The sequence below is a fragment of the Phascolarctos cinereus genome, unplaced genomic scaffold (genome assembly GCF_003287225.1).
Source record: "Phascolarctos cinereus isolate Bilbo 61053 unplaced genomic scaffold, phaCin_HiC Scaffold_9;HRSCAF=440, whole genome shotgun sequence".
NCBI classification, from domain to species: domain Eukaryota; kingdom Metazoa; phylum Chordata; class Mammalia; order Diprotodontia; family Phascolarctidae; genus Phascolarctos; species Phascolarctos cinereus.
This window is the reverse complement of record NW_027556402.1, coordinates 2,340,949-2,367,533: the sequence shown is the minus strand read 5'-3', so window position 1 is coordinate 2,367,533 and position 26,585 is coordinate 2,340,949. Positions and strand designations below refer to the sequence as shown.

Here is a 26,585-nt window from a genome sequence, read left to right as displayed (position 1 = left end):
CAAACACCTTTCTCCTTTACAGCTGATGGTTACTTATGGGAACCACATGAACCCCCACAAGAGGACCCTGGAGCTCTCTTTGTCTCCCATACGTAGACAAGCTGGAAGCGAAGGGCTGCGAGGAGGAATGTATTCTAATGCCCCAGCACACCCAGTCCGATGCAGATGGGGCTCTGCCAAGAAATAGTCTTGCTGTGAGACAGGCACACTAAACTGGGATGAAACAGTACCCAGCCTGACATTCAAGCAAGACAGGAAAACTGCAGACTGGTGTGCCCCTTGCCACCTCCTCAGCTTTCCGCTATCTACCAGCTAGGTATGATTTAAGTTTCTCTGAGCCTCAGTTTCCTCATCTCTACAATGGAGATATTTTCACTCTTGGCAAAAAGCCTAGAACAAGTTCCAAAAGGGATGACTGGTGAACAAGCAGAAAGAGAAGTGGTAACAAGAAACTCAGTCTGGTTTCCTCAAGCAGATTACGCAAGGCCATCTTACTTTCTTTTTGACAGATAGACTGAACTAGAAGATCAGGGTAAAGCTATATATAGTCCAGAGGTTCTCTAACGGTTTGAGGACCCAAGAGTCCTAGAGACCCTGGGGGGGGGTGAGGTCAAAACCACATTCACTATAATGCTAAGACATTAAAAATACTACTTCTTTTCTGGGACATATTCATGGGAAGCCAGACTGTCTTCATAGACTTCAACCAAAATAGCATATTCACAACAGACTGAATGCAGATGCAGCTAAGAATCCAAATGGTTTATGTTAAATCAGACGTCAGAGGCTTGCAAAAAATGTGCAAAGAATGCCATTCTTTTCACTGATTTTTTTTTGGTTTTCATTTCAAATGTTATTTGGGTTAAAGTGTAGTAATGAGGTTATTATTTTTAAATGAATTACATTTTCAAAATTCAGTTTTATTTTCCACTATAATAGATATCAAGAGATGTTTTAGCTTTTGGGGGTCCTCAATAATTTAAGAGCTGAGATCAAAAGCTGACAAACTGCCTCTATAGAGAAAATATTTAACCAAATCTCTAGAGCTTTTCTTCTGAAAAGTTCTTTCCGTGTACCTAGGGGAAGAAGTACCAGATGCTGCTATCAGTAGGATGTATGTGAAGGTATATCTAATTGGCTCTGTATTTTCATCAGTCCCTAGGGTAAAGGCTTGTCTAACTTGACAGGGCTAAGAGGGGCAACACACTGGATGAAATCAGGGTCCAAAAAAAGATACTGACAGGCTAGAATAATGGGGCAAACTGAGTCAGATGGATTTAACAGAAAGCCTCATACCTCAGTTCAAAAACTCAAGGTCTTGGACAACAGTCTGTGGGAAAAACCCATGTCTGGAGAATTTAATGGAGTCCGAGTCCAACATGAGGCCATAGGGAGACATTCTGGGAAATGAATCCTGCCTCTATTTCATCGGGCCACATCTGGAGGATAGCGCTCCCTTCTGAGCATTACCTTTTAGGAAACAGATGAAGGAAATGGGATGGGTACCTGAAGGAGAGCTGACTCAGGGCACCATGACATACCAGCTGGCTTTAATTACCTGAAGGACCTTCATATGGAAAAGAGATAAAACTTGTCCTGTCTGGTCCCAGAGAGCAGGGCAAGGAGGGAGGGGAGAGGCAGGGAGGAGTGAGGAAGGGAGTTATAATTAAGCAGATATAGGCTTGATATAGGGCAGCTAGGTGGAGCAGTGGATAGAGCACCCATCCTAGAGTCAAGAAGACCTGAGTTCAAATCTGGATTCTGATGCTATACGACCCTGGACAAGTCACTTAACCCTGCTTGCCTCAGTTTCTTCATGTGTAAAATGAACTAGAGAAGGAAAGGCAAACCATGCCAATGTCTTTGCTAAGAAAACCCCAAAACACCAAGAGACATAACTGAAACAACGAAGGCTTGACTAAAGAAAAGCTTCCTAAAAATGAAAACTGTCCAAAAGTGGGGAGGGCTCTTTCGGATAGCCAGGTGTCCACCTCCGGAGGTAAGACGACCACTTACTGCTTGTGTTAGAAGGGGATTCTAATTGAGATACGGTTTGGCCTCCGAAATCCCTTTCAGCTTGGAGATTCAGGGATGCGTCCTCGCTTCCCTCTCAGGGTTATTGGGAGAAAAGGGATCTGCACCTTTAAAAGCCATAGAACCAAGAGCAGTTCTGCGCGTGTGATTTATAGCAGGGGCCACATGCTGGCGTTGTGTGTGCTGGGTTTGGCGGCAGCGGGTGTGGGGTGGAATCCCAGCCGGGCTATTTTTACTCGAGTCGCCTTGGGCAGATTCCTTCGCTGGGATTGAGTTTCCTCACCTGTAAAGTGGGACTCCAGGATGTCTCCTAGCTCTTAAACCATGAAGTCAGCCCAGAACAAAGCCCGAGTGGCAGTGGGGTTGGAGTCAAGTTGAGGGAGTAGAGCACTCCCTCACGACTTCGATCCAGTGCATTCACTGAGCGTCCATGCAGAGAGCCAGAGACACAAAGAAGAACCAGTCCTCCCATCCAAGTTTTAATTCCGTTCAATAAAGATTTGTGAGCACCTAATTTGTACCTAGAACTGTGCTAAGGGCTGGAGATACACAAAAGAAAAAGTCCGCCCCTGCCCTCAATGAGTTTACAATTTAACAGAGAAGACAGTTCACAAAAGGGAGATGGCGGGGGGGGGGGGGGGACGGGACCCAAGGACCAGAGCATGCCCTCTGTTCTGTGGCTGGGGAGACACCCGGGAGGCTGGGAGCCCACTATGGCAGCAGGTTTGGGGAGGAGCTTAATGCTCCACCCTCCAGCCCTCCAATCAGAGGGGAGAGGCAAATGAGGGGGAGGGGAAAGGAGCCAAATCCCAGTCATTCTTCCTGGTGAAGGAAGTGATTTCGGGACGAGGGGGCGGGCTGAGCAGAGCTGCCAGTGGATGGAAATGGAGTGCTTGCCCCCAGGAGGTTACTATCTTCCGGCCATCAGTGGTCATCCCCAGATGGGGACGTGGGTGCTCCACCGCTGTGGTGTAGGTCGTCTGCAGAAAAAACTGGGAAAAAAACCACTTCCCACCAACTGGGATTTGAAACATTTCCAAGTGAAATAAAGAGCCGGAGTTGCTAACCAGCTAGCTCTCCCGAAAAACGGACTGAGAGTCACACAGTCAGAGCAATCTAGAAGGACCTGAGGGACCACAGAGGCCGACTCTTCTTTTTACAGAGCAGGAGACTGAGGCCAGGGAATGAAGCGGCGGCGTGTAAGGACCAAAGCTGTGTGTGGGCTGGAACACCAGGCTGTCACTGACCTCTGAGCCTGTGTGACCTTGGGCAGGTCCCCTCTCTGGGTCCTGGCTTTGGCATCCTCCTCTGTAAAATGAGGGGTTGACGAGGCAGCCCCTGGGCTCCGGGATCAAACAAAGTCCTCCCGTTAGCAGGCAGGGCCTTTACAGCCTGCCCCCCATTCCCACCATTCACCCCTTCAACAGTCCCGGCCCTACTGGCGCTGCTCCCTGCAAGAGATTTCTCCTGGTCCTGCCTTGGTCCAGCCACCGAGGCTCCCGTGTATCTGTGCCCTTATGACATAGACATACAGCCACAACGTACATGCTTACATACACGTGTGAATGCATGTGCATGCCTGTACTGTTGTGTGGACATCCTTTCCGCTCACCCCAGAATGCCGAGTCAGGGGGCCCAGTGCCAGGCACATAGTAGGTGTATCATAGATGCTGGCTGGTTTGACAAACCTACGGTCCTATTATTTATCTATGTTGTCACCTTCCTAAGCACAAGCCAGGACCCTGCCCAGCATTGTCCAGCCTGTAATAGCGCTCTGAGCCCACGTCTCTGGGGTGGTTTGCTCCTCCCTCTGGTGGGGGTCACATCTGCACTCCGACCCAACCCTCCGGCCCTCGGCTCCCACCCCCACCTCCATGCCCCATGGCCTCCCTTCACAGGACGAGCTGTCACCACACAGGTGACCTTCCCCTCTCACCCTGTGCCCCCATACCTGCGGGTGTTCACTGGTCTCCTCTCACCTTTGCATCTGCCCCCCCCATTCAGGAGTGATGAAAACACACCCAGGTTCCTCCAACTAGCTCTGTCTGTCCTGGCCTTGAAAACGTCTGGCATTCATGGCTCGGCTCATTTTTCTGCATTCGAAACAGATTGTATTCTGTTGGCCACAGCAAATTCCTCCCTTTGTGTTTCCATTCACTAGATTTGGGCTCTGGCCTCAGCCTCTGATGGTTATCAGGCTGGCCGCCTCCTTTCTACAAGTGGGGCACATTCTGTGGCCTCCCACTGGGCCTGGAAGGGACTGGGGTAGCTCCATCCTGTTTAGCCATCGTCCCTCACGTGCCTGTGCGCCTCACTGTTCTTCAAAGTAAGGAAAAATGGGATCCTGCAGAAAGCTCTCGAGGGCTGGCCAGCCAAATGAGCAGCCTCGGTTTGAATCCCACTTGATGGTTTGGCCATTTGGCATGCGATGCTGGAAAGACCCCTGGCTCTGGTATCAGAAGGCCTGGATTCAAATCTCACTCTGATACTTACTATCTGTTCAACCCTGGACAGGTCACGTCGCCTCCCTAGACTTTGGTCTCCTCATCTGCAGAAGGACAAGGTGGCAACAGGTGACCATGAGGCCTCTTTCCAGCTTAAGGATGACCCTTCTCCCAGGATGACCTCGGGCGGGTCGCTCCCCTTCCCTGGAATTGTCCAAGGGTTAAGGCTGGAGTAATTGGCCCCCCAGTACCTCTGGTCGGTCCCCGCTCTGACTCTTCTGCCTGATTCCTGGCTTTTTGTACATCAGCCAGCCTCCTCATACCCCTCCTGTCATGGGCCTTGCCATCAGATAGGTTGCCTTTCACTCCAATTCTTTAGGGACCATGAATTACAAAATCACCACACCAGAAACCCTTTCAATTCAGCAGTGTTCAAATGCTAGCAAAAAACGATTGGTCTCCACACAATCCATTCCTTCCTGAAACAGTATTTGCACGCACCCCACTTTGGGAGTGGGCACTGCCTTTCCCATCGTTAGCTGGGTAAAGGCTAACCCGAAGGTAACTGCCTGCAAACCCCAAACTGACGGCAGCGGGTTCTACAGAAGTATCAACACATAGAAATGGAGGGCTGGCTGAGCCACTTGGATACCCAGATTCTAGTCCCCAGCACTGCCGCTAAGTGGCCGTGGGACCCAGGGCCTCCGTGTCCTCATCGGGAAAAAGAGGGGGATGGACCCTGTGATGGCTGAGGTCTCTCCCAGCCCTTAAACTTCGGGCCCAGGAACCTACAAAAAATACTGGAGTTTGCTTCCTCATGAAAGACAGGAGGGACTGCATTCCCTTCACTGCATCCCAAGATCACAGAGATTTAAGGGAGACATTGACTGGCTTCTCTGTCTACCCAAAGTGCCCAGCCAGAGAGGCAGTACTCACAGCAGCAGCATGTCCCAAGGGCCCTAGCTGCTACACTCAGGGCTGCCAACTCCAGCAACAGAGGGTGAAGGCAGACAGCTCAAACACGTCCCATGCCAGTCAAGCAACAGAACGCTCTCTGTCATCTTCAGTGAGCCCAGTGCCATAGAAGGACCCAGATCTCAAGCCCAAGCCTCAGAGAAGCCTAGCAACATGACCAGGAGAGCAAGCCCCTTCATGGCAGTGAGCACCAGCTTCCTCATCTATAAAATGGGACGAGAATATTTAGGCTTCACAGGCATTGAGGTGACAGTGATGTACTAAATACATGGCAACATCCATATTGGGGAGGGTGGTAGTGATGAGGCTGCCCCTCACAGCTCACCCAGCTCCTTGTTCTGCCCTTAACACACTGACCAGGCCACAGTGTGGTCCAGAAGTACCGTGTGGGTCCTACCACCCCTGCTGGACTGGATGCTCACCACGGGCAGGAAGCACCCAGATAAACACACAATGGGTGCTTCATGTTCTACTGGATGACCTGCGAAGCTTGGATGACCACCTATCTTTAACAGAAAAGTGTTGGCAAACCAGCTCATGTCCGGAGGCTCAAGGGACCAAGTCATAATTCCTTTCCTGGCTTGGACACTCGCCTTCCATTAGCCTTCCTAGCCATTTCCCCGGCCCCCACGGGCTTCCTTTAGAAGTCACCCAGAGATATTTTGGCAGCCAACACCATCCACTTTGAGCTGTGTCCACAGTCAGACCAGAGTACAAGTCTGCTAACCCCTACATGTCTTGGGTTCTCGGTCTGTAAAATGGGAGGCGTGGTCAAGAAGCAACCAGGAGATTCTAGAGGACTAACAACAGAGAACACCCCCTCCCATCGGAGGGACTCGAAGGAGAGAGACACACTTCGGGACAGGACCAAAGGGGGGGTTCCGTTCTGCTTAACTACGTAGGGTTGTTGTAAGGGTTTTCTTTTCTCTTTTTTTAAATGTAAAATCAGGGAGAGAAAATAAATACTTGTTAGTTTAAAAATGGAAGCTAAAACAATTTTTTAAAGGAAGAACTTGGATGAGATGACCTCTAAGGGCCTTTTCCAGCCCCAAATCTGTACTCCAGTGAGCTTAGAGAGTGGTCAATTGTGTCTAAGCCTCGCTTGTCACAGAGGGAAACCCCCAAGGGGCACCTTTATGAGCTGCCAGGCCCCAGGGAAAAAGGTGGCCTGTACCCAGAAACATTTCTCCATCCCAGACCCCCTCCTCAGATCAAACGCTCTGCATTTGGCAACATCCCCTCCAGTTTAAAGGTTCATCTGACGCAACATGGCTTCACGGCCGGGTTACAATCCCAGAGCCCTATTTCCTCATATCCTACTCCCAGCATCCTCTGCACATGTTTAAGGAAGGTCAGACTGCTGCCCCAGTACCCATCCCATCTTGCCCTCACATGCCTATGGTACGGCTTCTGCCAGGCCAGAGCAAAACCTTGCCTTGCTCCCATCTAAGCAGCCAAAAATGTTCAGGGAAAATGGTGTCCAAGAAGCTGTCCCACTCAGGCACTGAGTCTAGAGTCAGGGCCACAGGGCTTCCGAGGAACTACAGAGCAACAGAGGCGCGGAACAAGGAGGAAGGGAGCCAGGAAGGTCCCTAAGGCGGGGTTTGAGCCCAGTGCCAGTCGACCAGACCACCCTCCTCGGGGCTTCCTTCATGGGTGAGGAGAAGGAGACTGCGCCCTTCCACCTTCTAGAGGCTTTAAAGTTGATCCCCCTGTGGGGAGCTCAGGAGAAGGAGACCTAAGAGGTATGAGGACTCGGCCCAGGCCACACCACTGAGAAGCTACAACTCCTCCAAGAATCGATTCCCCCTCCAGCCCAGTCACAGCTGGGCAGCTGAACCCTCAAGATCCCTTCGCAGTCACAGATTCACATCTCCTTCCCATCAGAGGTCCCCTGGGAAAAGAGGGATTTCTGGGAAATCTCTCATCCTGAGTGGTTTTGGAGAGGGCCAGCTGCCTGGGGCAGCCTCCCACTGACAGCTGGGAGTGCACACTATTTCCTGGTCTCTTCCTCACTCTCCACTTCCCGTCTCTCCTTCCATCGCTCCCCCCATCTCTGTGCATTTATAGGATGGGTTTGAAACCTACAGAGGCCTGCTTTCTGAATCAACCAGTTGGGAGAGCTTTGCCATGACCCAAGGACTTGCTGGGGTGGGGAATAAACCTGTGAGTTAAGGAGTCAGACCTACTGGACACACAGTCAGGGTAGTTCCCATCACATGCTTTGTGGGCCCCTGGAGGCAGGGTCCAAAGGTGTTGACTATGTGATCACTGACAAGGAAGTCTCTTCTCTTGGCCTCAGTTTCCCCTTCAGCAAGGTGAGGAGGGGGGCTAGATTGTCTCTAAGAACTCTTACAGCTCTAAATTTAGGATCCTGTAAAGTATAGGTCTCAGGACTGAACAGAGATGAATCAGCTCTCTTGCTGAATCACCCAGTGTTCCCAACACACTTTTGCTCTCCATCAACATTTCTTTTTGAGTTTCACCCTTATTCTTGTCATCCAGGTCAGGGGGTCGTGGGTGAGCTCTCCGCATATCCACTGGGGTGGGCTCCCAATCAGCAGCACATAGCTGAGCCTTCTCCCTCCCTTCCTCTCTCCCCTCTGCAGACTGGGAGAATCGAGGTCACTATGTGCTAGTCCCATGTCCCTGAGGTTTGGTCTTGGCTATGAACATGGAACATTTCCCCCTTCCCTGCTGTACATGAAGAAGTCTTTGCCACGAATGCGAGAGCAAACCATCAGAAGGGAGACCAGCTGTCCCAAGCGGAAACGCTCTAGGAAAATCATGACTCCAGGGAGGAGCTGTCTGTATGTCCCTTGGAATGACCAGGTCCTATAGCCAGCCCTAGAAGCCCTGTGCTGGAAGGCATCTATCTGAGAAGTCTTCTAGGCCAAGGGGCCCCCTCCTCGAGATGCTGGACATAGAACCTTGAAGCCCTCTGTGGGGTGGGGGGAGAATAGCTCAGTACCTCCCAAGGAAGCCCATTCCACTGAGACAGCACTCATTAGTTTTTCCCCTACATCAAGCCAAAATTGCTTCTTCATTTCTACCCACAGCTCCTCAATCTGTCTTTGGGGACCAAAGTTCCTCTTCTATGAGACAGCCCTTTCCCATACTTAATGACAACTCGTCACGCCTCCAGATCCTATGTATGGCATAATCTCATGGTCCCTCACCAGCCTGGTTTGTGAAAGGTCCACCATCTATTCAGGGTGACTATAGAAAGAAACAGTGTACATAGTAGGGGGAAAATACAAACCACACATGCGGTGCAGAACCTGGCAGTGGGTCTTTGGGCATTTCATATGCCAGGAGCCTGTGCCCAAAGGCCCCTTGGAGATGCCAACTCCACATTACAGAGGGGGAAACCGAGCTTCAAAGAAGGTAAGGGAGACATCACATAGTGCTAAGGGCTAGGGCTGAAGCTACTCACACTTCTGCCATTAGCTCTCACTGCCTTGTTTGGCTTCAACACATTTTTTGCCTTTAAAACTTGAAAAACTCCCCTGTTTTTCTGCCTGCTCTGTTAGCCAAGTCCATGATGTTTTTCTCTTTGATGCGATCCATTATCTCCAGTCCCTTCTCCCCGAAAGGCCAAGCCTTGCCTTGGACAGCAATAAGTACCTGTAGAAAAGTACACACCAGCCCCGAGCCCCTGGCTGTGGCAGATTCCGAGGGAAAGGCAAACAAGAGCAGAAGGAGTGAGAGGGCAGTGTGGTTGAGTGAGCCCGCTTCGGGCCTGGCTGGCTCAGTCTCCAAGGACAGGAAGCTGTGTTGGTATAAGCAGTGCTTTCACTGAGTTTCTGCAGAGTCCAACCATGTCACTCCCCTCCGCCTCCAGGTCTGTTTGGCGTTCAGAGCCCTTCCTCACCCGCCCGCCCGCCTTCCCAATCTTCTAGTACCTTCCTCCCCAGGATGGACTGGCTTCCCTCCTAGAGAGGCCCTCCATCTCTTGGCTCCAAGCATTCCCTCAGGTTGTTTCCCACACCTGGCCGCTCTCCCCTCATCTCTGCCTCCTGGCTTCCTTCAAGTCCCAACCAAAAACTCACCTGTCACAGGAAGCTCTTAGTTCAAGCGCTTTCTGCCCATTCATTTTTTTCCACTTATCTCATATGCATCTTGTGTGTGTGTGTGTTGTATATGTCCGTCTTGTACATACATTCACACATGTCTTCATCATTAGATTGTAAGCTTCTTGAGGGCAGAGACTGTCTTTGGCCCCTTTTTGTAATCCCAGGGCTTAGCACAGTAGTAGGCATTTGATAAATGTTTGTTGACTGATATAGAGATGAAATTACAGATTCACACAAACACACCCAAGCTGCAAATCACATACTTGCTACAATTTCACATACTTTCAATCCTGTGTCTGATATCACCTGCAAACACCAAACCCTGGGCAAATCCCTTCATTCCTCTGGGCCTCAGCTTTCTCAGCGGTCGAGATGAGAGTGTGCAACTCGGTTGCTCCCAGCTTTGGGTCCCAGTCTTCCCAGGACACTGAAGGATGCTCTGGGGATCTTCTGTGGATGCCTCAATTCTCCCTCCAGGCACTTAGTAGCACTGGTAGCAATCCAGGTGCTTTGCTTCTCAAGCCCCGCAACCCCTCGGGGTGCGGGAACTCAAGAAGGGGGCTTACCTTTGCTCAAAGTCTGGCCAGTGGCCCAGAGAGTCAGCTGCCCCGCCCAACAAAGGATTTAAAATCTGGATCTGACCCAGAGCAGGGTGGGGTGGGTAGGAGGATGAAAACCAGAAAGAGGGGGATGTTGCTCTAAGGACGACATAGCTACTACCCCTCTTTGCCCCTGGAGGATGACCAGCTGCAGAATGCCCAGTAGCCAGCAGCTGTTGCCAGCACCCACATTCCTGGGCTACACGGCCAGCTCTTTGTGGACTTTGGTGGGGCTGGTCGCATAGAACCTCCAGAAGGCCCCAGATCAGAGGGCCAGAAGTGATGGGGCTGCATGGGACCTCGGGGAGGCATGCTTGAGGAGGCATATAGGGGCTTGTTGCAGGACAGACAAGCAGCCTGCCCAGACACTGGTCCAGATCCTTGTAAGCCAAGGCTCCGGCTACCACCACCTAAGTCAGGGAGAAGGAGAGTGTCCCTCCCCACTCACTTCCAGCCTCAACCCTCTCCAAAGCATCCTTTCTCTGAAGAGGGGTTTGCTAAAGGGGATGCCTGGGGATCTGGAACAGTACAGACTTTCTAATCCTGAAGTGTTAGACTAGAGAAATAAGGTGTTCCTTTTAGGCCGGCTGAATGGTCCATATCACCCTCCAACGCCAGAAGGCCCAGGATCAATGAATACTAACAGACAGGGCTCGCATTTCTATAGTACCCACTGCAAACCAGGCCCCGTGCTGAGCACGTTAGAGACTGTATCTGACTTGGTCTTCACAACAACGCTGGGGGATAGGTGCTATTATGTTCTCCACTTTAGAGTTGAGGAAACTGAGGCAGACAAAGCTTAAGTGATTTGTTCAATCCAAGGTCATATTTGAACTCAGGTCGTCCTGACTCTGGGCCTAGTGTTCTAACCACTATCCAGGTCATGGATTCGGAGCTGGAAAGATCTCAGATCATCCACACCAACCGTGACATCAGTTGGCGATATTTTAAAAAGTGATTATTATGGTGACGGAAGAGGATCTGATGCTCAGAGGAGTTGAGGCATTTGCCAAAGGTCACACTATGGACTGAACCAAAATTCGAACCCAGGTTCTCTGAGTGCCCGTGGCTGCCAGTATCCCGAGGCAGGGAGGCCCCTTCCCTGCTAGGCCTTAGGGCCAGGCTCAGGAAAATGCTTCAAGAAGCTACAAAAGTTTAATTTTAGAAGTGACTACACAGTGCCACATTTGGGCCGCAAAGGCCTTGGTCAATAAGATGAGATTAATGTCAACAGGCTATCAATTATTCACCAGGATAAAATGCATCGCCCACAAAAGTTTTATGCAAAGTCTGCTTTTTGTGCTTGTGGTTCATTGAACTAAGTGCGAACCATCTGTTACCTAACGCCATCAGAGAGAGGAAAGATTCAAACGCTGATAAAAGAAGGAGGCAGAGCAGGCCACTTGAGGAAGCTGGGCCCATGTAGGTGAAACCCCAGGTTGGAAACTTAACCCTTGAAAAGACCTTGGAGACCAGAGAGGGCGAGGTCTCAGGCCTGGTTCTCACTGGCACATGGAATTCCTGGGCGAGGAGGCCCTCTCTGCCAGTGCAGCAGGCACCTTCTGGTCTTCCTCATTGCAGAAAGGGACCCAAATTACCAGGATGGGGAGGCAGGGAGCACTCAGCCATGCTGTGTTCAAGGAGGGGCTTTCAACTGATCCCACAATCAGAGAAACGTATTGCTGATTCCTCCACCCCCCCCATCAGCTATTTCCAGATCTTCCTAACCTGCTCTCTAGACATTGATTTTGAAAACTGAAACAGGATGTTTTCCTAACTTAATCTAACCCATTTAAAGAATAGATTGTGGCTCATTGAAGGGGAAAAAAAAGTCTCCACTTATCAAAATTTAGACCAGAAGTGGACCACAAACTCCCAAACCAGCAACCCGCTGTGTTAAGAGAGACTGAAGGTCTCTGCGGTGTTGGGAGACTCCTGCCACAGGTCCACAGGTCGTCAGGGGGTCAGGCTCAGGCCACATTTGGAGCGAAGTGTTCAGTGCCTAGGTAGCCACCCCATTTTAGAGGGGCATTACAAAGCTTGGAGGACATCCAGAAGACAAAAAGGATGGTGGGAGACCTGGAGAGCAGGCCTTAGTAGGGTTGGTTGGAGAAGTGGTCATGGTTAGTGAGGAGACACACAAAGGGGATATGACTGTTTTACAGTATTTGAAGTATGCTAATGTGGAAAAAGGGATAAGACATCTTTTGCTGTCTCCAGAAGGCCAAACCAGAAGTAATGGGTAGAAAATGCAGGGAAGCAAATTTAGGTTAGAATTGAGAAAAAAAATTTTTAATAGGAAAAGCTACCCCAAAGAGAAATGGGGGCTGCTACGGTGAAGAGGGGGTAGTGAGTTCCCCCTCACCAAAGGCCTTCATGCCCCGGCTAGACAGCCATTTATTATGACACAATAAAAACAATGACATTTAGACAAGCAGGCAGATTTCAGAAAAACCTGGAAAGGCTTACATGAACTGATGCAAAGTGAAGTGAGCAGAACCAGGAGAATGTTGTACTCAGTAACAGCAACACCGTGTGCTGCTCAACTATGATTAACTCGGCTCTTCTCAACAATGCAACGATCCAAGACAATTCCCAAGGACTCATAACAGAAAATTCCATCTGCCTCCAGACAAAGAGCTGATGGACTCTGAACGCAGATTGAAGCAGGCCATTTTCACTTTATATTTTTGTAGTTCCTTTCTTTTGGCCCGTGTCTCTTTCACACATGACTAATATGGAAGTGTTTTATGTGATTTCAAGTGTATAACCTACACCAAACTGCTTACCATCTTAGGGAAGGGGTGGTGAGGGAGGGAAATGATTTGGAACTCAATTTTTAAGAAATGTTAAACATTGTCTTTATGTGCAATTTGAAAAAATACTATTAATTTTTTTAAATGACATTTACCCAGAACTATAGCAATAGGTTTACATATAGGATAACCCAACTGAACATAAATGAGGTTGGCACCACAATCCCCATCTTAGAGATGGGGAAATAGAGGCTCAAGGAGATGGCCATTTGCCTTCAATCACACAGGGAATTCACATCAAAAGGATTTGAACTCAGATCTTCCCAACTCCAGGGCCAGCACACTCTCCACTATACCATGTAGTCTGTCTTATTAGGGTGTTGGGTCGGACTCTTCTATGATGGCAAGGTCCATCTGAGACTGTAACACGGGCATTTTTGAAATGTATTAAATGTCTCATTAAAAAATACTGACGTTCTGAGAACATCGTAAGTGCAAAATCTGTCCAGAAATGAAACTCTTCTCGTGGGGATCTCCACCGGTCCCATTCTTACTCAAGGAGGCAGCAGAGTGAGAAAAGACTAACACCTCAGCACTTCCACCTGGGGATCAGAAGACTCAGACTTCCAGTCTTTGCATGGCTGCCAGCCGTGTGACCCCCTGCCAGTCCGTAACCTCTCACACCCTCAGCTTCTTTGTCTAGAAAATGTTAGAATTGAACTAGGGTCCTCTTTAAATCCTCTCCCAGTTAATGAGAGAGTCAACCCAACTCACTTAGGGTCACTGGCTCATCACTATCTGTATCTTCATCAGTAAGTCATTTTCCATCAAAATGTTCAACTCAAGAAATATATTAGAGAGGTTTCTGACCATAACAAGTTTTCACTGTACAGCATGTTTGAGCTAATAAAGATCGAGTCTCACCCCCTCATTTTACAGAAGGGAAGGCCTTGCTTAAGGTCACTTATGGTCAGCAGGCCTTCTGACTTTAAGTCTAGCCCTCTTTCCACTACACCAAGGTGGCATTCTCTAGTCCAGGGATCCCTCCCTTGCTCCCAACCAGCCAATTGCATCTGCCCTGCTCAAGCCTTTGTTTCCCCATCTTTATAATGGGGCCATAATACTGTACTGCTGAATTGTGGCTGACGCAACCAAAGGGCTCTGTAAAAACTCCATTCACCAGAGGAGTGTGAATTGTCCCCATCAGGGGACAAAAAATAGTCCATCAGTCACTTTCCCCCTCTAGAAATGAAGTTTATAGCTTCAGGAAACAGCCCAGGCTTTATTTGGACAGCTCTCATCCTGCAGACTGAGTTCTGTCCCACACATAGCGGCGTCTCTGGACCATACCCATGTGCCCACAATGGCTACATTGAGAAATAACTCCACACACAAATCCTACTCGAGCATCAAGCCCTCCAGATCAGAGTGTACTACGCTCCCCCCCCCCACAGGCTGGATCACAGATGTAAATACCCAGGCGGAGGCGTTTGGGTAACAAATGGGCCAATACAGAACCACTCACCAACCAGGAAGGCAGATGGCCAAGAATTCCTAGGATAAGAAGGCCCTTTTATAACATTCTTCCCCAGCATTCCTGAGCATGTGCTTACCACGTGGAAAACATGATGGGCAGAATCTCCCCAAAAAGAGCTGGGTTCAAATCTCAGCCACTTCCTAGATGTGACTTGGGGAGACCTGCTTGACCTGAGTTTCCTTCTCTGTGAATAATAATGGTAATAACAATCATTTGAAAACAAGGGTTGTGTTTTCCTTGCTTTGTTGTTAGGAGTGAGAGGAAGTGAGGATAGATCTTCATGCCAGTAAGACTGAATATAGTCTCTCTGGTTCCCCTTCTCTGCTCCTGTGCTGTGTGGGAGGAGCAGGGCTCTCTTGATCACTGGGTTAGGGTAATTACTCTTCCTTCTTCTTCACAGTCTACTGCATTGGTTTGGCTACTTAAATGCTCACTGTCTCCAGCAGAATACAGGCTCTCTGAAGGCAAGGCTGTTTTCCATCATTTCTTTGCATCCCTGGTGCCTAAGACTCAAGCACAATGCCTTGGCCCAGAGAAGAGACTTACCAAATGATTGTTGAGTTTAAGATTCTGAAGGGAAGAAAGTGAGGTCAGAACAAGAGAAATGGATGGACTGGATGGACTGATTAGAGGTCATAACAGAAATATGTTTTCAGGAGGTGAAACAGTCAGCATATCCTTGTTGGATGATTGCCAAGTTAAGTGTGACCAGAACAGGGGATTTTAGAGTCCTACACTTTGTGTGAAACCTCTGACTGACAGAGGGTTAGGATGATGACCCCTGGAGGTCTACAGGTGAGATAATGGAGAGGCAGAAATGAGCAGAGAGCTGAGAAACTGGCAGGTCACCAAAATGGCCAGTAACCATCATGAGGAAGGAAGGAGGCAAGATGGAGGTGGGTAGAGGACAGCAACAGGGATAGAGTCTGGTGGGAATGGTACTATGCTATCAAAGGAGGCCATATGGAGTGAAGGGATGAGAGAAGATCTGGAAAGGCTTTGGGGAGCAGAATATGCCTGACCCACTGTGCTAGGGGCACAAGAGGAAAAGGGTCCAATACTAGAGAGTGCAACCAGGGAGAAGATCTAGGTTTCCATGACTATAAGACAGAAGGAATGTGGGAGGAAGAGGTCTAAGATGGAGGGCACAAAGTTATAGGACACAGCACAATGGGGGATGGGGTGGAGTTGGGCTGAGCTGGCCTAGAACAACAGAAGCCACACTTAGGAAGCACCTGCTGAATGCTGGGGCTCTGTCCAAGGTGCTGAAAGATATATGGTCTAGTGGGGGATGAGAGACTAAGGGATCAGTAACGCAAATGAGAACAGTATACAGACATAACAGATATGCACACCAAAGGGCTGCATGAAAAGGTGACCTCAGAGTGGAAGGGTTAGTGTCTGGGGGAGGACTGTATGTAAGCTGGGCTTTGGAGAAGGACTACTAATTCAGCAAGGAAAGAGGAGGGGAGCTGTCCTAGGAGTAAGGGAGCGTGGAGCAGGACAGTTTGTCTGGATAATAGGGTCCTCTATGGACACAATCCTGGAGGGATTTGATTTGATTGTTTGACCCCAAAGGGCAGAATCAAGTCCAATGTGAGGAGGTTGTAGAAGAGCAAATCTAGGCTTGAAGCAAGGTTTCCTAGCAATGAGGGCTGTCCCCAAGGTGAACCAGCTGAGTGCCTCAATAAGGGGAAAGGTTGGATAATCACCTGTCCAGTATGTGTAGAAGACAGTAGTCTTGCAGAAGACAGCAGTTCATGGGCAGTCTGGGCTGGCTGCCAGAGGGGAGGTCCCTTCCAAATGGAAGATTCAGGAATCACTAAGATGGCTAGAAAGGAAGCATGGTAATCCTGCACGGAAGGTCTAGTGTCCAACAGAGGAAGCAAATGAGGCAATCATTAAGAACTACCTGCCTTTCTTCCTATCCCCAGGGTTTAGTTCAATACTTAGCACATAGTAGGTGCTTAATAATAATGCCTGTTGACCAACTCCTTTCACCTCAAGCTGCCCCATGACTGCCAAGCGAATAAAGTTCATTTTGAAAAGGTCTGTTTAGCAGAACTGATGCAATCAACAACTTCAGAGCTCTGTAGAATTGTCTTCTTGGGCACATCTGCCACCATATGGCAACCAGCCCTTCACACTCCCATTTCAAAGGATGCTCCCTGAGAAGTTGGGGTCAATCAAAGGCATGTCCTATAAACAGTCCTATGATGACATGATACAATTAAGGAGTTAGGAAGGAATTTCATAACTTTATGAAAACGTTGGTTAAAGAAAGTCCTGCTAGACTTCCCTTGGTCATTTGGGGCCTTAATCCAGAGTAGCAGCTCAAAACTTAGATAATGGGTGCATGAAAAGCTTTACTACTGTTTGCCAAGTAACAGTCTTTCCCTCCCATGATTCAGATTGCAGCCCAGCTCACCTTCTCATACTGTGCCATTCTCCTGTGTAACTTGCCAGAATGCCTGAGCTCTGTCTCTAAATGGGCGGTGCTGGGCCATCCACCCTCTAACCCTCCCTGCTCTATGTGCCCACCTCCCTGTCCTTTTTTAAACAGACATTTCCTGGACGGGTTCTTTCACCTCAGGTCACAGTTGGCAGGATCGAGTAGCCTCCTTCCTTGGGCCAGCCCCATTTCTGCCGCCCTCTAGCAGCTTCAATAAGCATCTTTTGGATTCTTCCGGGATCATGGTGTTCCTTGATTCACAGCCAGGCAGTATCACTGGAGAATACTGATGTACAGAAAGGGGGAGCTTTTGTGTGTATGTCAGGGAAAGCTCAGGCCCTGGGAGAGTCTTGGATGTCCGGAGAACATGGCCAGCCTAAAGCTGGATTAATCTATGGTACATGTAGTTTCAAAAAGAAAAAGGGAAAAAGTCCAGGTGGTAAAAGCACCAGGTGGGAGTTAAAAACGCAGTCAAACAGCATAGTTTCTCAGTAAATATCTAAGGATCGAAAGTGTCAACAGTGAAATGAAAGCAAGTTATCAGATGGAAAAATGAAGTGAGCACCAAGGCCACTCAGTACCTACTAATAGTAATAAGAACCTACCTTTCTGTTGTAGTTTAAGGTCATCAAAGTTCACAACCACCACATGATGACAGCAATGAAAGTTATTAGAATCCCCCTTTTACAGATGGGAAAACTGAGGCTTAAGGGGTTAGCTGATATGCCCAAGGTAACACAGCTGGTCAGCTTCAAGACAGGCATCAAACCTCAGTCCTCTGCTTCCAAATTCAGTGTCCTTTGCTCCACATCTGTCTTTAGGATATGGTCTCAGAAAAGATCTAAGAGAATGAGGTATGTTGAGCCATGCCTAAATGTGCTGCCAAGTCCAAACAGAGCCTTTTTACAGCTGGTAGACCCACTGCAATGGCCCCAGAAGAGGCAGCATGGAACACTGCCAGCTCAGCCCTTCCACTAACTCAGTGACCTTGGGTTAGTCTCGCTACCTTTCTGCCAGGACTCTCTGGTTTTCTCAGCATGACTCCCACTCACTCACAACATTGCTTCTGACTGATGCTTCTTACAGCTCATCTGGAACATGAAGGGCTTGGACTGGGTGCCCTTTTGGGCCTCTTCCAGATTGAGGCCTGGGATCCCATGGGTGTTTTCCCTAAACCCTCCAGAAAAGACCCAGGAGATACTTCAAGAAAAGCCAGCATAGGAAAACACTAATTTATTTTTAAAATAAATAAATAACCTTATTTTATGCAGGAGCAACCAACGAATTCTTGGCCTTTGAAAAGGATCTTTATGGGGCAGCTAGGTGGTGCAGTGGATAGAGCACTGGCCCTGGATTCAGGAGGACCTGAGCTCAAATCCAGCCTCGGACACATAACACTTACTAGCTGTGTGACCCTGGGCAAGTCACTTAACCCCATTGCCTAACCAAAAAAAAGAAAAGAAAGGAAAAGAAAAGGATCTTTGACTTTGAAAAAGGTTTCCCCATGAAGTCCTTCCAATTGGGAAGATCCGTAAGATGGGATGTACAAATGTGTGACTTATCCTCCCATCAGAAACACTTCCAAAGTAAACTGGAAACCAGAAAACAGAGGACCATCAAAAGGGGGCCGGCCCACCTTGGGGCTCTGAAAGACCTCAGAGTCTGCTTTGAGAGGCTGGCTGGGCATCAGAGCCTTGGAAGACGTCGGGGTCTGTAAGATCCCCAAGGGCATAGATTCTGCTCTAGCCTAGAGCCCAGCACTTTGCATACAGTAGGTACCTAACTGTCACTTATTATTGGCAAAACAAACCAAGACAAAGGTTACTTTCCGCCCCCAAGTTCTGGGCCCCACCAGGAACATAGCTTTCCGAGGTGGGCAGAAAGCCCACCCGACCAGCAGCTTGAATCTCCTCACAGGTACCAGGTGACACATGTATGTACGAGCCCCGGATGTGAAGTCTGCGGACCTAAGCCCAAATGGCTACTTGTTATCTAGGGCACAGAGGAAAGAATTCTGGCTTTGGAGGCAGGGAACCTGGGTTCGAATTTCACCTATACTTTCTATGTCAACCTCTGCAAGTCATTGCATTTTCTTCCAGACTCCTATGAGTTCTCTATGCCTCAGTTTCCCCATAAGTAAAATGAAGGTTTTAAGGTTCCTTCCAGCAGTCAATAGGCTGATCTAGGACAATTCAATTTCTTATCTAACCCAATCAATCAACAACACTCATTAACCGATTATATGCCAGGCTCTGTAGTAAGGGCTAGGAATATGAAAGGAGGCAAAGACAGTCTCTGCCTCCAAGGGGCTTTTTTTCTACTGGGAGGCAGTAGGATACAACACTTAATACAGCATTGTGCCAAGGTAAAGAGTTTAAGCATTCCCCAGGAGGCAGTAGGGAGCCATTCTGGAGCAAAGCATCCATGAGGCCAGAGCATAGAAAGGATGACCAATCATTTAGTCCATGACCAGCACAAACCATTTTCCATAAAGAGAAAAGAAGCACCCAAACCCACTGAGGAGATGGGAAAATGCAAAGTCTTGGATGACTGGAAAACATACCAAAAAAGTAGCCTTTCTTGAGGCAGACTGGGCAACTTTGAGCAGTTTTCCCATAGCCACACACACACACACACACACACACACACACACACACACACACCACACACACACACACACACTTAACCACTAGCTTGTTTCTCTCCTAGCTGAAAGGAGCAAAAAGGGACGAAATCCTTCATTTCATTTCCCCAAAGCACATGTACAGTCAAGTGCCAGCCCAATTCCAAAGACTGGCAGAGCCAAAGGGAAACACAAAGCTCCAAGGAGACGTCCCTTAGGTAAGGGAGGCAAAGGAGGGAAACTTCAGGTCTTTCTGAGGGAATCCAACAGAAGAGGCTGCCACGGGCTGATCTCTGAAGCTGGTCAGCCTCAAGCCACTCTGTGGAATGGGTAGGTGCCCAGACCCACAGAAATCCTGTGAAGTCATTGTGCACCTCTGCTAATCTCTAATCATTACTGACTTCATTTAAGGAGGAGCAGGACAGAGACCAAGGGGAATCAGGGACCCAGCTCCAGCCTGACCAAAAGGTCCAATGGAGATTGCTTCCCCACGCCAACCCCGGCCTTGGTCAAGATGCCCTCCACCAAGTTGTGAACTGATCTAGCCATTCTGGAGAGCAATTTGGAACTATGCCCAAAGGGCTATAAAATGTGCATACCCTTTGACCCAGCAATAGCACTTCTAGGGCTATATATCCCAGAGAGATCATACAAATGGGAAAAGGACCCACATGTACAAAAATATTTATAGCAGCTCTTTTTGTGGTGGCAAAAAATTGGAAATTGAGGGGATGCCCATCAGTTGGGGAACAGCTGAACAAGTTGTGGTATACGAATGTAATGGAATACTACTGTGTTATAAGAAATGATGAGTAGGTAGACTTCAGAAAAACCTGGAAAGACTTATATGAACTGGTAATGAGTGAAGTGAGCAGAACCAGAACATTGTACACCGTAACAGCCACATTGTGAGGTGACTGACTTTGATAGACTTAGCTCTTCTCAGCAATGCAAGGCTCTAAGACATCTCCAAAAGTCTCATGATGGAAAATGCTATTCACATCCAAAGAAAGAACCCTGGAGTCTGAATGCAGGTGGAAGCAGACTATTTGCTGTCCTTTTCCTTTGTTGTCTTGTTTTATTGCTTCTTATTCGTGGTCCTTCCCATTAATTCCAAATGCTCTTTACATCCTGACTAATGGGAAAATATGCTTAATATGAATGTATGTGTAGAGCCTATATCAGATTACATGCCATCTTGGGGAGGGGGAGAAAATTTAAAACTCAAAATCTTATGGAAATGAAAGTTGAAAACTAAAAATAAACAAATAATTTTTTTAAAAAGATGCCCTCCACCAGCCAGAGAGGGAAGCTGGCAGGCCAAGGAGTGACCAGCTCTGCCTCCACTTATTTGACTTGGGAGAGACAAGAAGCTTTATTTTGAGAGCTCCAGCCCTTTGGTCTAAAGTCAGGGACTTAATCCCAGGGATGATGATGCCCTCCTCGCTGGTTTGACACCTACCAGGCTAACATCCTGTAAGAACAAAGTGCCCTCAGTGCAAGGAGGCAGGGCAATGGGGACTGGGGAGTCTTCTGGGGCCCCAGGACAGAACCAGGAGTCACAAGATAAGAGGCTTCTAGAGCTGGAAGGGACCTCAGAGACCAGCCTCTTCATTTATAGAGGAGCTAAGACCAGGAACACTAAGAGACTTGCCTCGGGTTATCTAGATTCAGCCCACAAACTTTAAAATGGGGAAACTGAGACCCATGGGGTAGAAAGAAGGCATTGCCTTACTGCTAGGGTTCAAATCTTCATCCCATTACCTTCTGGAAAAGTACAAAAGGCCATGGGGGAGGATGAATGTACAGTGTGGTGAAGAACTCTGACCTGATCCCTTGAACTCTTGGCTCCCAACAGAAGAGGTCTATTGTGATATCATTGGCACAGGGAACTTCCAGGTGAGGAGAATCCCTCTACCAATGTAGGCTGGCACCTTCTCTGCACTCAGGGGTAAAGTGACGGCCAGGTTCACACAGTCAGAGGTGGGGCTTGAACCCAGGTCTTTCTGGCTCCAAGGTTAGCCATACCTTGCCTACACTTCACAGACCCTCAGAGCGGAAAGGGCTTTGAACACAATCACACTTTGATGAAAGTTCCCTCTACTAGCAGGGATTCCATACAGCCTCATTTCAAGCCTTCTGTGGATGGGGCTTTCACTACCCTCAATGCCACCCCTCAACACAGCCCATTCCACCTTGAGGGGGCCCTTGTTTTCTTTCCCGGAGCTCAATCTACTTCTTTGTAGCTTCTGCCCACTTGTCATCCTGCCTAGCTCTGCCTCCAGAGTTTATCAAAGGTTCAAGCCTTCTTCCCTCCATGACAGAGCTCAGATCTTCTGGGGCCCCAAGTTCAGCACTCTTGGCAAAGATACTGGAGTGGTCTGTCCTTTCTGTCTCCAGCTCATTTTACAGATGAGGAAACTGAGGCAGACAGCATTAAGTGACAGGGTCATACAGCTAGTCTGAGGGCAGATTTGAACTCAGGTCTCCCTGACTCCAGGCCCAGTATTCTAAGCACCACACCACCCAGCTGCCCTCCACCACTACATAAAGCTGCTAAATTAGATCGGAAACTCCTTGCAGCAGGGACTGTCTTTTGCCTTCTATGGGGATATGTCTATCCCCATATTTACCATAGCACCCAGCATACAGGTGGGTTTGACCACAGCATGGCTAACAGAGCTGTGCCTAGGGAGGCTGGATCAGTCCCAGTCTTGGGTGGGACACTCACTCATTGCATGACGCTGGGTGGTTACCTCTGTCTAGGCACCTCTCCCCCAACTCAATGCTGAATTCCACCCCCACCCCCCCATTTAGATCCTGGATGCAGGACGTCAAAGCTGGGTGAGGACACGTGCACCTGTCAGGTCAAATGCCTGGTATCCCATGAGCAACAGTAACAAGTTTTAGCAATCCCTGGTGTGTGTGTCCAGGGTGAGGCTGGCACTCAGGCCAGAGCATATTAGACCCTTCAAAGAGGGCCCCAGGCTAGAAGGCAATGCCAACGAGTCCAAACCCTTCCTTTAAAAGAGGAGTAAAACAGTAAGACTCATCTTCCTGAGGTCAAATCTGGCCTCAGATACTTATTTGCTGTGTGACCCCAGGGCAAGTCACTTCATCCTGTTTGCCTCACTTTCCTTATCTGTAAAATGAGCCGGAGAAGGAAATGGCAAACCACTCCAGGATCTCTGCCAAGAAAACCCCAAATGGGGCCCTGAAGAGTCTTATCCAGGGATACGTGGCTGGCAAGGGTCTTGAGGTGGCTTGACAGCCAGGCCTTCCCTACTTCAGGTCTAGAGCCCTCTCATATCACCTCTTCATGAAGCGCAAAAGCCAGTGGGAGAGAAGAAAGTCCCCAAGAAAGGGGTCTGTAAAAGCCACAAGTCAGAGAAGGCTTTTCTTAAAAGGGGCATTTCTTAGGGAAGCCAGTACAACTAACCAACAGGTGAAAAGGGAAGCAGGAGAGCAACCCCCCAAATCAGGATAGAACAAGCCCAGGGTGGGAAAAGGGCCTAGGGACAGAAAGCCCAGAACAGACCTTTTTAGGTAGAATAGGGGCGGGCCCTCAGAGTCCAACTCCCCCCCTCCCCAGCCAGTGGTCCCCTAAACTCCACTAAAAGGCTTCGTGACAAGGCTGCCCGTTCCGATTATGTTTAATTAGCTGTTAGGCAGGGTTTCGGAAATCCGCCCTTCTGTAACTCCTACCCACTGCCAGCCCTCAGTGTTTCCAGGCCCCAGCTCTCAGTGGCCCTGGAAGGACTCTGGCTGGAATCAAGGCACCAGCCCCCTCCTCTCTCCACGTCTGTCCAAACTCTAAAGTTTGTCGATCTCCGAAGCCCTTTGCCATCCTGGACAAGTATTTGGGCATTGTTCTGAGGCAGATGGAGAAGAGGAAGTAAACTGGACGAGGCCCCAGAGGACCCCGGCCCTGTTTTTTTTCTTTCCAAATTCTATCTTCCCGAATACCAACCCTAAGCTTTTTTTGGTAAACAGTCGGTACTTAATCACTGTGTACAGTTAACCGCACCTTGGGATCCCAAACAGGGATGGAGACAATTGCTCCATGCCTGCGAAAGAACAATCCTACAGAAAGTCCGGGGAAGGGGATCTGTTCTTCTCCAAACGAGTCTCCTTTGCCCATCGGCTGTAAACATTCGGCTGCCAGCGAGCAAAGTTCCCAATTCAGCATTCCCGGCTCCAGAGTTAGCAGCGCCTCCCTCTCTGCTCATCCCTGGGGGTTGGAGGGCAGGGGGTGTCTTTCGTTACTTACTGGCATACAGGGTGCCAATAGGATGTAAGCTCCCAGAGGGAAGAGACTGAGGAATTCTTGGTCCCTCCTATGCACCCAGCAGGTGCTTCATCACAGCTGGTTGGAACGTCTAGGGAGTCTAGACGTTCATTTTTCAGACAAGGAAACTGAGGCCCCCAGAGGGGCAATGACTTGCGTGCAAGAAGTGAGCCGGGACTTAGCAGCTTGAACTCAGGCTCTGGGCTTTAGGTCGAGCTCTTTCCGAGCCCCTGACAGACGACTCTCAGCGGGAGAATTTGGCCTTCTCCTCTTCCAGGGGAGGCCTTCTGGACCCCTTCCCCCCAAGATCGGGCCCTCCCGGCCAATCGGCGCTCTGCCCCGAGGGCACGGACCCCGGCTGCCAGCTCCGGAGCAGAAAGGGCGCCCGTTGCCTCCCCCCTCCTCCGCCCCCCAACCTAGCCGAGACCAAGTCTATATTTAACCACCGGCGCCCGGGAGCCGCGGGGACAGGGGCGGGGAGGGGAGGGAAGAGGAGAGACCGGGCACAGGCTCCAGGGTCCCCAGTGTGGCAGACCGTTCCCCCGCACACCCCTTAGCGGCTCGCGCTCACGGCCCTACGGCCCTGCCGTCCCTCACCCCGAGCCCGACCGTCCTCCTCCCTAGTCCGAGCCGACTCACCTAACTACCGACCGCGCCGGGCAGCTCGCCGTGCCTGCCCGCCTGCCTGCCTGTCTGGCTGCCCTTGGCCGAAACGCTGGAGGAAGAGCCGAAAAGAGGACCCACCGCCCGCCCGGCTGTCTGACTGGCAGTGTGGCCCGAGGGCTGAAGGGCGGGTGCTTAAGTGTGCGCGGCCTAGGCGCCGGCGTGGGACTCCGGCCAGGGGGTGGGCGAAATCCTGGGAGCCGTGGGGGGTGGGGTTGAGGGAGGGGTCGGGCTGGGGCGGGGATGAACTCGCCATAGGCCGGGCTTGGAAACGAACCTGCCCTCGGCCCCACCCCTGGCTTTCCCTTGGCCCCTCCCCTGCGGCCCCTCCCCTGCTGCCCCTCCGCCAGGGAGTAAAAGCCACCCTCCGCATACTTACCCCTCCTCCCCTCTACCACCCGTCTGTGAGGTTCTCCCCACCTCGCAGTCCCTGCCGCCTCTTCCTCTAGCTCAGTTTCATCAAGCGCTGGGCTGGTGTGGAGAGGGGTATAATACCCCCTGTCCACCTCAGCCTGGGGGATGAGGGGCGGGGTGTACTTCCAGGATCCTAACCCATCTTAGAGATGCGCGAAGTGTTTCCCCAACCCCTTCCGTTGGCCTCATCCAAAGATCTGGACCCTGGCTTGGAGGTGGGGTCTCCCCGAGCGCCCGAACTTGGCCGCTCTACGGGGCATCTCTAGCAAACCTGGCCCAGCCTTGCAGAGCCCCAGCCCATCTCACCAAATACCCCCTTAGGCATCTCAGAGGTAAAGGCTTTGCCTCAAGAGCTGCTACCTAGAGAAGGAAGCCTACACCCTCCAGGGCTTGTCCAGCCCCCAGCCACCCACCCACCCACCCCCCGCCACCCCAAGACAGGGCTCCTTTCCTTCTGGCCCTGGTGGGGCAGGCAGTCTTGATGCCAAAAAATGAATGGCAGGCAGACATTCCGCTGCAGCGGGTGAAGTCCCAGAGCCTGCCTCCGCCCCGACCCCTCTCTACGACCTTGGACTCTTCCTTTCTTGCTGGGCCTCACTTTAATCAAGTCCCGGAGTCCCAGAATCAGGGAGGGACATGGGACTTCAGTGACCTTCCCATTCAACCCCAACCAGAAAAGAATCCCCACTATAGCGTAACTGGACAAAGGGGCATCCAGGCTTCCCAAGGAAAGGAACCTCCTCCCCAGGCAGCCCAGGCCACTTTCCCGACAGCTGCAATGGTCAGGAAGCGTTCCCTGGCCTTTCGCAGCTCCCCGGCACTGCCCCTGCCTCTGTCCTCCAAGGGCAAACGGAACACGAGCAGCCTCCTGAATGTCCCCAGGCGGCCCCTCATTCACTGGAGCCCCAGGGCCGGTCCCCCTTCCATCTTCCCTAGACCACACACCGCACCTCGTAGGGTGTGGACTCCAGGCCCTTCACCCTCCCAGTTACCATCCCTTGGACAACCTCCAGCTATTCAGGCCGAGCTGTGATGGGAAGGCATCCCATCCAGGTGAGGTCTGAGCAGAACAGACTACAGCAGCAGCCTTGTCGCCCTCGCCTGGAGGGCTTGGCCCTTCTTCCTGCAGCCCAGATTTCCCAGATTTTTGGTTGCCTCCTTCTACTGCTGACCCTTAAGCATGTAATTCACTCAAACCCCAGGATCTTTTTCAGACACCCCCCTGACTAACCAGGCCTCCCCGATCCTGTACAGGCAATCTTTCTTTCACCCAGGGGTATGATTTTTTTACACTCATCCCAGCTAGCCAACTCTTTTCTTCCAGAGTTCTGCTATTTTACAGGACTCAAGCCTAGAGGAAGGTGCTGAGAATTTGCTGGGCCTCTAGGGAGAGGCCGACCTGGAAGCAAGGATTCAACGGGTCAAATTGTGGAGGACAGACAGAAAGTAAACTGCTCATGGGAGAAGCAGCTTCAGCCTTTGGGGTAGAGCTTCACCCTTTTGGAGGTATAGCTTCATCCTTTGGAGTACAGCTTTGGTCTTTGGGGGTACAGCTTCATCCTTTGGGATACAGCTCCAGCCTTTAGGGTACAACTTTATCCTTTGGGGTACAGCTTCATCCTTTGGGGGTACAGTTTCAACCTTGGGGGTACAGCTCCAGCCTTTAGGGTACAGCTTCAACCTTTGGGGTACAGCCCCAGCCTTTAGGGTACATCTTCAGCTTT

General features: G+C 50.1%; 1 protein-coding gene and 1 long non-coding RNA gene across 2 annotated transcripts in view; both read right to left on the bottom strand.

Annotated features, from left to right (window-relative positions):
- The window catches only part of SLC7A2 (solute carrier family 7 member 2), a 67,690-nt gene extending 43,079 nt beyond the window's left edge, over positions 1 to 24,611 (bottom strand). The window contains exon 1 of the mRNA XM_020976752.2: positions 24,424 to 24,611. The gene's annotated coding sequence lies outside the window, so the exon portion shown is untranslated. The remainder of the gene's footprint in view (positions 1 to 24,423) is intronic.
- Positions 2,897 to 6,798, bottom strand: LOC144455235 (uncharacterized). Its single transcript, XR_013483953.1, has 2 exons — positions 4,014 to 6,798; positions 2,897 to 3,372 (listed from the first exon to the last, which is right to left on the bottom strand). It is a non-coding gene; the product is annotated as an uncharacterized LOC144455235 (long non-coding RNA).
- Positions 24,612 to 26,585: the final 1,974 nt, after the last annotated feature.